The sequence below is a fragment of the Prosopis cineraria genome, unplaced genomic scaffold (genome assembly GCF_029017545.1).
Source record: "Prosopis cineraria cultivar Desert tree isolate PC_DT_omini unplaced genomic scaffold, ASM2901754v1 PC14, whole genome shotgun sequence".
NCBI lineage: Eukaryota > Viridiplantae > Streptophyta > Magnoliopsida > Fabales > Fabaceae > Prosopis > Prosopis cineraria.
This window is the reverse complement of record NW_026555345.1, coordinates 17,810,879-17,820,042: the sequence shown is the minus strand read 5'-3', so window position 1 is coordinate 17,820,042 and position 9,164 is coordinate 17,810,879. Positions and strand designations below refer to the sequence as shown.

The 9,164-nt window shown below is 31.8% G+C and overlaps 1 pseudogene; it reads right to left on the bottom strand.

Moving 5' to 3' along the window:
• Positions 1–211: 211 nt before the first annotated feature.
• On the bottom strand, positions 212–4,077 carry LOC129293317 (bifunctional UDP-glucose 4-epimerase and UDP-xylose 4-epimerase 1-like; annotated as a pseudogene).
• Between the last annotated feature and the right edge of the window lie 5,087 nt (positions 4,078–9,164).

The following is a 9,164-nucleotide window of genomic DNA, read 5'->3' as shown; positions in this document are numbered from 1 at the left end:
TAATCATTTAAATGATATATATATATATATATATATATATATATCTTTTACAAACCATTAACGGACTATATGACAAATGGGTGCTCACAGAAATGTGGACATGCTGAATAAAAAAACGAGAAACAATTTTTTCAAGTAAAACCACTAACATTTTCTTAAAATAGAACGACAATAATTATTTTACTATTATATTGGAAAGTAACTTCAAATTTTTACGGATCCTGTAATTGTTTTTCTCATCTCTTCAAATCATTCAATTGATTCGATCTACATTACAAGCCTCAAGCTGTGGATAAAAGTAAGAAAACGTAACAAATACATTAGCCACGGATGTCAAGTTTGAGCTCTATTATTTATTTCTCAAGTTAATTCAATCAAGCTTTCTTCTCCTGGTAGCCCCACGTATTGTTTTTTGCCCAATTCCATTGATCTCTACACATCTCCTCTATGACATATTTTGCCCTGTAGATAAAGAATCATATTAAAGCTAAATGAAAACAAATGATAAGATCACCCGCAATTATAATTAACTATGTACTTACTTCCAAACAAGTTCTTTCTCAGCCTTATCTGTTGATGCAAAACAGCAGTAGCATCTCCAGGTCTTCTAGAACACAATTTTAGTGGAATTTTCTGCAAAAGAAATATCCAAATAAAATATAAACTTCTAACATTAAGCATATATATGACCAGTTCCCAGGTTATATGAGACAGAGATATAAATACCTTGCCAGAAACTTTTTCGAATGCAGCAACCATTAGGGGTGTTCACGGGACGGGACGGGACTGGAACACCCCCGTCCTGTGTCCCGTCCTGAAAAAAAGATCGAGACTGAATTTTGGTCCCATGTCTCGTCCCGTCCCGAAAGTCGTCCCGTCCCATTAAGAGTCAGGACGGGACCGAGACAAGATCAAGACGTCTCGCTGTCCCGATAAATGGAATAATGTCGAAAAAAATCTGGATAATAACGTTCATTAAAATTTTAAATCATATAATTTATTAAGTTTAAAATCAAAACAACACAAGCACATAAATAACAATAATTTAAAATCAATTATTGAATTATATTAATCACAACTACATATTATAATAACAAATAAAAGTGATCTTTATGCTATAAGATTAGCAACAACAGGCAAATCAAATACAACATCAAATCATTATTCTTCTACTTTAGTGAAGATATACTAAGCTAATTACTCTTCTAAAAATAAGCAAGAAATATGTTATAAATAAAAGTTATTAAATAGATAGATATAAGAATAAATTATATTAATATAATTAATATATTATAAAGAAAGATATCGCCATGTTTACTCCATGCCATTAAAATTATCAATATAAAAAAATTTTAGTTTTAAATAAGAATTGCAAATATTAAAAATATAATTGATATACTTAATATAAGTATAAATTATATTAATATAATTAATATATTTAAAATAAAAAATAATATATATAATATTCGGGACGGGACGGGACGTCCCGATGGTAATCCCGTGTCCCATCCCGCCCCGAACTTCTTTCCTGTCCCATCTCGTAAAGTCTCGTCCTGATTATTTTCGGGCCGGGACAAGACCCGTCCCGATATGATCGGGACGATACCCGGCCAATCGGGATGGGTCTAGACTGAACACCCCTAGCAACCATTTCAAGCACTGATGTACCTTGGCCAGTTCCCAAGTTATAAGCAACACAACCTAAGCAACAAGTTGACCAATTAACTTTAAGTAAACAAAGATGAAAGGCAGCTGACTTTTTAATTAAAGACTTGGCAATTGATTCTTTCGGCCAAAATTTTAATGCAGTATAAGAAAACACTTTAGCAATGCCATATATAGTGAAAGAAAAGATATTTGAGCAATGTTATCAGTAGTGAGAAGCTTTCTCAGTGCAGCAATGTGACCATCTGCCAAATCCATTACATGTATGTAATCTCGGACCTAATTCACATAACAAAAAAATTGAGGGTTAAAACATGCAGAGATGGGAAATATAATATATCTTACTAGGTATCAAGCATGCTTGTGTCTACTTTTATAATTTTCTGTTTCCATACAATTTTTGATCTGCCAAATATATCTTACTATCAAACAAAGATTCATTAAACTTGAACTTATCAAATGTATCAATGAATATCACTTTATTTTTTTTTTAATAGATGAATTACTCTGGTTTGTTTATTGATCTCATGCAAAAGGAAAATTTAGTTTTAGGTTTGAAGTAAACAAACCGCAGATCCATCTTTTGTGGGATAATCATAACCATAAACATTAAGCTCAGGCAATCTCCCCAAGGCTACTTGTTGAATGTAAGGCATGAGGCTATTTGGGATGCCCTTGGGGTCTTCACCAAGTTTACCACTTTCATGTGCCCCTACTGGATTGAAGTATCTCAACACAATAATCCTCCATTCTGGTTCAGCCTTTTGAATGTCTCGAGCAATTTCTTCTAGGAAAAGCTATTGTTTACATGTAGAGGAAACAAAGCCATACTTTTAGCTTTAAAAAATGCCAAAAAAAAATATGTGAATATACCCTAGTTCGTCCATAAGGATTTATTGCGTGCAGCTTGAAATCCTCAATACATTGTATCATTTCAGGTTGGCCATAAACAGTTGTAGACGATGAAAAGACCATTTATTTTCCCCATGGATTCAATATGAGTTTCAATTTGCATAAAATATGAACTTGTGAGAAGATAATGCAGAGTAAACATACACTATACAAGTCAAAGTTCCAATCTACAAGATTATATAGCAGAATTTCTAACTTTTTTATTAGTTGAATGCAAAAAAAAAAAAAAGCAACCAAAAGCTTATTTACAAAAAAATAGTGAATGGGAAACATACTTTAGTCACATGAGATACTCAAAAGCAAGTCCTCTTTGACTTGAGCTAATTAATGTAACAAAACTATGCCTATGTGGTCATACATTATAGGAAGGTAAGTAACAGAGGTTGAATTAAAAATTGACCTCATGGCTTGATGAATTTCAAGTGTTTGAAACATAGGCTAAATAAAATACTAAAGCATTTACTTATGATTAGATACAAAGACCGGAAACATACATATTATATGTCGCTTATCTCTATGTATCTCTGCAAGTCTAACCTGACACTGCAAGAATAGACTCTAAATCATTGATGCATATTTTCGGGTATATTCTATCTACAGTGACATTGCTATTTTAAAACAATGTATAGTGGCATTTCATTCCCAAAGAAACCCGTCTGTACATGGATATTTTCAAGGTAACGGTAACTTGGACTAACCTTTTTGCAGTTATATTTTGCCATAACTTCATAGAGATTAATGGTGCCAATCAAATTAAAATCAAAGTATCGACGTGGGTTAGACACACTTTCACCAACAGCTTTTAGACCGACGAAGTGGATCACAGCATCGAATCTGTTTCATCATTATTCCCAATGAAAGAAGCACGTCTCTCAGCAACTATACTGTTTTCTTGAATTTATATTAAAGATATAGAGCTCAAGAAAATAGGAATAGAACGAGACGAAATGGTTCAAAGCTAGGAAGCCTTATTATAAACTTTGAATTTAAAAATTGAAATCGAAACAATTCATCTGCATAATTTTTTTTTTAGAGAACATATTCTCCAGGTCATCCTTTTTTCTGACGTCACCCTGAAACGAAGCCAGAGCAAGAGAATCAAACCATTGAAAGAACAAATTCGCTGTGGAACAAGCTTGTGTGATCTGAAATAAAAGAAGAAATCTGCTCATACCTTGGTAAATTCAAGTCTCTCTGAAAGCTGAGGCCCCACCAACTCGCGAACTCGATCGACAGCTTCTACGACGGAATTGTCCAAATTATCGATGATCGAAACATTGAATCCAGTTTTGAGGAGCTGAACGACGGTGTGAGTACCGATGAAACCAGCACCACCGGTCACCAAAATGGTTTGATCGAAGCTCGCCATTATTTTTTTTCCGATGCCAATGAGGAAGGAAGAGAAATAAACAAGAATAGAGGGCGTTACTAAATGAGATGAGATGAGAGAGGGAGAGAAAGCACAAAGAATTTAAAGAGTAGAAGAGAGATGAGGTTCTAAGGATATGAATTTGGGATTGAAGTGTTTTTTTTTTTTTTTTAAATTTTGATTATGATTTGGTTTAAATATTTCTTGATTTTCTATATATAATGAGTTTTTGGTTTTGAAAGGAAGGTTATCACAGTTTGGTGTACTGCCTCTGAGGTGTTAGTGGCGGGATCTGACAGTTGGATTGAAGATTGGTCTGCCACGTCATATTTTCATTCAAAATTGTTGGACGTAATTGTAATGTAACCCGTTGCCAAACTGTGGAGATGGGGGATTGGAGGCGCCACGATACCTTCTAACTTTTAATTTTTTTATTAGTAAAATATAAGAGTGCATATTTTTAGCTTTATAAGTTCACATACTAGAGACATAAGGAAAATAGATTACATTGTTATTATCAATTTTATATATAATCTTTTATTTATGTATAATTCTCAATTTCAACAAGATGATGCTATATATACTTTATATAAGAATTGATATTATTTAATTTTTTTTACTTTATATTTGATAAAAGAAATTATGAGAATTGTTGACAAATTTTATCAAGCATTGCAACAAAAATTTTAAGATTTATTGAATATTATGTGCATATAAATGCCATCAAATTACTTATTCTAAAATTAAGAGATTATGATTAAGGTGTTCTTCTATTAAAAAAAGTTTCTTATTTTTATGATAACCAAACTATTGAATTTACGACATGAATGGTTTTTATTGTTATATAATTTGATTTTATAGATATAAAGATTTTGTGATAGTTAAACATCATTATAGTATTGATATATATATTTACTATTATCATCAATTATTAATTAAAATAATTAAATAGTAAATTGAATGACCAAATAATAGAGCTTCTTAGATTGATCATAATTTTCGATCATAATGATATATTTAAATCATTCAATGCTAAAAAAGAAGAATTTTTTAATAATTTAATGATAGTTTATATTGAGAATGAAATTGCTAAAATATTTATCATGGATATGATAATTGATTATTTGAATACTAGAAAAAATCAAGGAGAAAATTTTAAAAATATTTGAAAGTTTTGGTTGTTATTAAAAGTACATATTTATTTTTATTATATATTTATAAAATTAAATATGCATATATACATTGAATTAGTTATGTTAGTGTTTAGATCTAAACAATTATGTAAGTGATATATATATATATATATATATATATTATATATATAACTTTCCTTCAATTATCATATCATATATATTTTATTATCTCGACCCTCCTAACTAAAATTTTTGGCTCTACCCTTTCTTGTCGAACTTAGCTTATATTTTTTGTTTATAAGTAATATTCATTTTTCAATTTTATATTTTCTATAAATAATTTTTTGTAACATCCAGAATTTTAATCCTGAAAAGCTAGTTTCTAATTAGGGATAAATTGATAATTAGTGGATTGATCATGGTTTGGATGTCGAGTTAATATTTTGTATTTTTTGGATGTTATATTGATAGAATTGAAGGGTAAAACGACAATTTGGGGCTTAACACATGAGCACAAGTGAGATTAAACTCATTGTGCCACGTATTGCAGTAAACGTTATGTGCGCCACGACACATTATCCAAGGATTACTTAAAATTGACGTGATCAGTTTATGAAATCAGAATAAGGAGTGCTAGAAATGCATCTGGAGGGGAAGAGAAGGTTAGCTCTGTTAAGGTAAGACATATCTTGAGGCTTAGAGTCTTCTTCGATTAGTAACTTGCTAGGTAAGTATTACATAACCTCAAGCTTCATTTTTACCCCATTTTTGTCGAATTTCATTGGTTGAGAAATCAAATCATGAAGTTCTAATTGTTGGAATCTAAAAGAAAGGTCTAAAATGGGCTATCGAGTACAGAACTAAGATTTTGTGACTAATATGAAATTAAAAGGTTAAGCTTTGAAAGTTTAGGCTCATTTAGCCTAAGAAAGTTAGGTTAAAAGATGAAATTGGTTGAATGAATAAGTTAGGAGGTTATTATGGTCATTTGAATAGCCTGTAAGGCCAATGACTATAAATAATGGATAATGGATTTAAAAACAGTTAGATTGAATTGTTTTATATGTTAAGGGATTCGGTTTAGCCGAATCAATGTTTATGTGTAATGTTGAGAATTGATTGAGGGGCACTGTGTTATGTAGATTAAGCACCTATGACATTGCTTGTGAAAATCTATGTCTTTGGGAGATTTATGCCTCTGGGAGCCTAGTTTGATTAGTAACCCTTAGTAGCAAAGGTTAAAGGTAATTGAAGTAACCCTTTTACTTAGTTGTTTGTGAAATTATTTATAAGTATTTTCATATAACTACATATGTTGTATTGTGAACTGATCAAGTAGTAGTATTGTAAAAGAATGCATGCAGGTGTGTGAGTATTGATTGAAATGAATTTAAAGTGGTATCCGCATTGACATGCATTGCATCCGCGAGTATATCTTGGATTATGGTAGGGGGATGCGGCCCTACCGTTAGGAGGTCTAGGAAGTCCTGATGATATAGAATGTAAAGCTTGACTCCGCTACGATGGACCTAAGAGAATAATCCTAATGATCCAGAGCATAGAATCTGACTTCGCCACAACGAACCTGGAATATGGAATGATCCATGAGGTTACCCTAGATTAGGGTAAAAGGTCATTGTAATATCCTTCTCCTTCTAATCCCATAACTAAATCTAATTCTCAAGTAATAAGGAAATGGGATTATGGTAGTTAACATAGTACCAAGTTTTGAATGTTTAAAAAAGTGGGGATCCCAAGTTTACAAATTAAAACTATTTTCAAAGTTTTAAAATTAGATAAATTAAAGTTTTACAGAAGCATAAGATCATTACACATGTGAGAGCATTTGATTAAGAATTTGAAAACAAGAAAATTTTGAAAAATTTTGAGTCATGCGCCGTGGTGTGTTCGCCTCTGTGACATGTGCCATCGCTCGTGGGACCATGCGCTGTGGCATAATTGCACAAATTTTGATAGTGAATTTTATGGTCAATTTGACAGCTTTTGGGGCAACTTCCAACGTGCCCTAATTCTCGATCCGATATCCGGTTGATACGAACTAAGTATTTACAAAAAGCTCTTTTCGAGCTCTAACTAATGGCTTTAGTTTTAAAATCAAATGACCACTTAATCAAAATTTAGACACTCTTTTTAAAACTTGTACTTTTTTCAACACTTTTCACAAAACCAAGTGTCTAATCCATTTACCAAAAACCAAAAGCCATTGACACTATTTGACCACATACAAATCATCAAGACTAACTTATGCAATGGACCATATCACAGTAAACATTTATAAATTACATTTTCACTACTCAACCCTTTAATCTCAAAAACATACAAGGGGGAGTTTAAAACAATTTTCATCAACAAATCTATAATCATCACATAATATGCTCTACTCTTACTTGTATTAGTATTTTGGCCCTGTCACATATATTATATATCATCCACTCACTCCCTAGGGCCTAAAATATACTTACAGCTTCACAAACACATAGTACAAGTAAGAATCAAAATGAACTACCCTTAATTGGCAATTGAAATTGTCAAATACAGATAATGACTTAAAAATAAAGAGGCATACAAATTAGGATTGTAGTCCTAAGCCTCTAGGAGCTTTCTTATGTCCAAACTCCTTGAGCTATTTCCTATAATATTAAAAATAGTGAGGTGAGTACAATCACTTAGTAATCAAGATTAGACTAACCCATACTAATGTATGTTAATTAGTTTAAATACAAGTGGCAAATAATATCAATACTTTAAAACCATGTAAAACATTTGAGAGTCTATCTTCATACTTTCAACCATAACAGTACATACTTAGGAAATAAAACTTTTCAATAATCTTCACATCCCAAAAAGTTTATCACACAATACAATCACATATAATCAGGAGTAATTATGACTCAATTCATGATTATTCTTATTAGGGTCCTAATATAGACAATTATGTGCCCTTACTCACTATATGCATGATCACACCTCCCTTATATCTTCCTTATTCCTCTGACATAAAACCATGGGCTATAACACAATGGGATAGTTTGTAATTCATAACTTTCCTAGCTAAAAAATTGTGAGGGGATTACTTGGCCAAGGCACACCTAACTCACTTATGGAACACAGTTTTCCCCAATTCTCATACTATGGGGTGTCATATTCTCCAACTAGCTTTCTTATTGAACTAGTGAATAGTTATCTAGGTTTGAGTCCCTCGTTGAATCAGTGGAACAGTCCCTCATTGAACAAGTAGGATAATAAGAATAAATTGATTTGGGCAAGCCATTACTCGGATAGGAGCCCTAACACGTAGATTTAATTTTCTACTTCTCTTCCTAGGTGAACTCCTACCTTTTAAGATCATGCAATGCATATTCATACAAAACTTACATTTAACTTAATTCATAGCACTCTACATAGCCAATTTTATTGAACTCCTCCATTTTACAAATCATTAAACATCTTAAACACATTTTCATTGAACTCTAAGTCACACAAGTGATTGAACTCCAATTCAAACAAATCACTGAACTCCAAGTTTAAAAATCATTGTACCTTACACATTCACCAGTATTGAACTCCACACATTTCAAAATTATTGAACTTCTATCAACTCAAATCATTGAACTCCTATTTTCATAATCATGGTACCTCACACTTTGAAAATCATTTAACTTCACAATTTTAAAATCATTAAACTTCATTGAATCACCACTTCATAGTGGACTTTTCAAATAAAACAAGCCATATTTTTATTTTAATCTATTTCACACAATTCAATTATCAATATCAATCAATAAACTAATTAACACACAAAAGTACAAGATAGAATTCCTCTGGTTACATCAAACCTTTGAGAGGTCAAAGGTTACTCCTCAATTACTTACTCCCAAACTTTCTGTAACATCCTTAAGTTCAAATTAGATTAATTAAGCTCAAATAAACTAATTAAGTGTATTAATGAGGTGTGTAGTCAGAGGGGCTTAACTTGGTATAATTATTGTGATTTCAACCCTAGAAGTGGGTTTGGATTGATGGCGGGCCACTCAGGCAAGGAAAGAGGAAGAAAAAGTAAAGAT